Source organism: Squalius cephalus (assembly GCF_949319135.1).
Source record: "Squalius cephalus genome assembly, chromosome: 12".
Taxonomy (NCBI): Eukaryota; Metazoa; Chordata; class Actinopteri; order Cypriniformes; family Leuciscidae; genus Squalius; species Squalius cephalus.
In genome coordinates this window covers 6,003,272-6,006,359 of record NC_137133.1, presented here as the reverse complement: position 1 = coordinate 6,006,359, position 3,088 = coordinate 6,003,272, and positions in this window count along the sequence as shown.

The window sequence follows — 3,088 nt, the reverse complement described above, 5'->3', positions numbered from 1 at the left end:
CCCAACCAGATTTAACCTTTAACTCTACATAAGCAGGTTCCTCTGTGTATTAAATTTTGCCTTGATAAACCAATAAAATAAACTGTGACATAAAATAAAAATACTGACTATCAAAAGGTTAACACAATGAATCACACTTAAGCTCATAAATGAATTCTGGGCATTCAAGGTTTTCAAGGTTTCACATTCGTAAACCGTTATTTGCATCTTTGCGATGTCAATATAATTTAATGAATGAACACAGATCTGTTTAAATTATGGCTTGACTCACTCTTGCGCATCAGTTTGGCTCATATATAATAGAATTGACTTTCCAATTAACGTGATTCTCCCGCTGAAACAAAATACAATGCATGAAAGTTTCTGTGACAGTCGAAAGCATGTGAATATTTCATGAAGCAGGTGCTCACTGTTTAAAAAACACACACACACACACACACACACACACACAAAAAATGCAATGCGCAAGGCAGTGGAATGAACCCTACAATATCAAAAACAGTTATTTTAAAAGTTCAACTTATTTTAACAATCAATTGTGCAAAAGATGCGGCAAAACATGCAATATTGTGAATGCATTGGTCAAACACATCTGTCTGGAGCGTGTTTAGATAAATACAATACAAAAGCAGCACACTGGAATGCAAAACTGGGTTCTGTGTGAATGGCCCCTAAGGGCCAGTTCACATATAATGCATTTAGGTATTTAAAAATGTGAATGCCGCGCTTTTAGAACTGTAAAAGACATGAGTGCAACAGTCAAAGATGTCCGGCTAGCGTGTGTTTACATAGATAAACAATGGAAAAGTAGAGAAGCTGGAAAAGCTCAGCTGTTAACTCAGTGCACTGTGTGTTTTTGAGTGATACAGAAATAGGATTTACAATGAGAAAAAGAAACTCATTTTTCATGTATTTATTTATTTATTGCAAAGAAGTATACATACTGGCACAGTGAGCATTCGTCATGAAGTAGCAGCACGGTGATGATAGATTACCTTAGGCCACATGGTGATGGGAGCTGTATTTGTTATTGCCCAATTTATTTTATGATTCATAATGCAATAAACTTTTATAGCAGAATAATGAACATGACTTACAAAGTGATGATAGACCATGATGACAACTCCCATGAGTTTATTTAGCGCGCGCACACACACACACACACACACACACACATTTTGTCCTCTTAATGTAGGGAATACCCGAACCACACACAGACACAAATTCAGACAAACCACAGAGTCAAGACAGAGGGGATGGAAGCACTGAGCAGACAGCTTATTTATTAATACTATAAAGCCCATAAACCTAAAGGACAATGTCTGTTAATGTGGACCTTGTATTCATAGATTGCACACATGAAATCATTGGGAATAAGGGGCCAAGTCCCCCGAAGGGGAATTGCATTAGGTGAATTTTTCAGTCCAGCTCTCGGGCAGCATCTCCTTAATCACAGCACAGGTTACACAGTGGCATAGTGTGTTAAAAGGTTATGTCTCAGTCTTATGGAACAGCTGTCTAGTCATTTGTGAAACGCATAGGGCCCCTGGTCTCATTCAATCTGCATTAATGTATGTGTCTTAATGAACGCTGGACATGCTAATGATAGCTTGGTTACAGACCCAGATCCATTATCTAAGTGCGTTTTACAGGCATCTGCAGCTGGGACCAAACCATTAACACACTGCTAATTTGAAATTGTGTAATGCTGATGCACAGGTCGTGCCTATTACAAAGACATTGGTATTGGGCTTTTAATTATTTGCTGTGGAAAGGATCTCTGACAGTTTAAGAATGATTTTTTTTAATGGTTAAATAATTATAAAATATGGAAGCTTGTTTCCGCCACTGAATAATAAATAAATAATAATAATTGCGACTTTTTATCTCACAATTCTGACTTTTTTTCTCACAATTGCGATATATCAAGTCAGAATTGTGACTTTTTTCTCAGAATTGCGAGATATGAAGTCAGAATTGCGAGAAATAAAGTCGCAATTCTGAGAAATAAAGTCGCAATTGCGAGATATAAAGTCGCAATTCTGAGAAATAAAGTCGCAATTGCGGGATATAAAGTCGCAATTGCGGGATATAAAGTCACAATTCTGAGAAATAAAGTCGCAATTGCGAGATATAAAGTCGAAATTCTGAGAAATAAAGTCGCAATTGGGAGATATAAAGTCAGGATTGCACGATATAAAGTCGCAATTGCGTGTTATAAAGTCAGAATTGTGAGATATAAACTATTCTGTGGTAAAAAAAAAAAAATATTTTTTTTCCCTTAGAATTGGACTTTATATCTCACAATTGTGAGTTTATATCTCACAATTCTGAGAAAAGATCTCAGAATTGCGAGATATAAACTCGCAATTGCGTGTTATAAAGTCAGAATTGCGTGATATAAAGTCGCAATTGCGAGAAAAAATTCTGACTTTATAACACGCAATTCTGACTTTATATCTCGCAATTCTGACTTTATAACACGCAATTGCGACTTTATTTCACGCAATTCTGACTTTATATCTCGCAATTCTGAGAAATAAAGTCAGAATTGCGAGATGTAAACTCGCAATTGTGAGATAAAAAGTCGCAATTATCTTTTAAAATGTTTTATTCTGTGGCGGAAACAAGCTTCCATAATAAAATGATACATTTAATAGTAGCTTTATTTAACCTCAGTAAGTGCGATACACTAAAGTGATGGGAAGACAATTTACATTAAATTAAAACATTTCCTCTAAAAAAATTGGTATCGCCACACCAAATTATAGGCAATTACATACATATTAAGATTTTATGATTGTCTGACCATTAGGTGATGTTGCAGATTATATTACATTTAATTGCAATCATGGCGACAAACACACCTATGACTTCAATAGGACAGAGCGTTGCAGAGATACAACCTGACTTAGTTTTTCCCCCGACATTGACTATTATTTCAGTAACGAAATAAATTTTGTGAGACATGGTCTGGACGTCATATAAGTCAAATTTGGACAAGGAGTAGTAGGAGTGCAATTTCAAATGAAAACACCAACTAAGGATGATTAGCGAAAGCAGAAGAGGAAGGAACTGTTTTCTACGC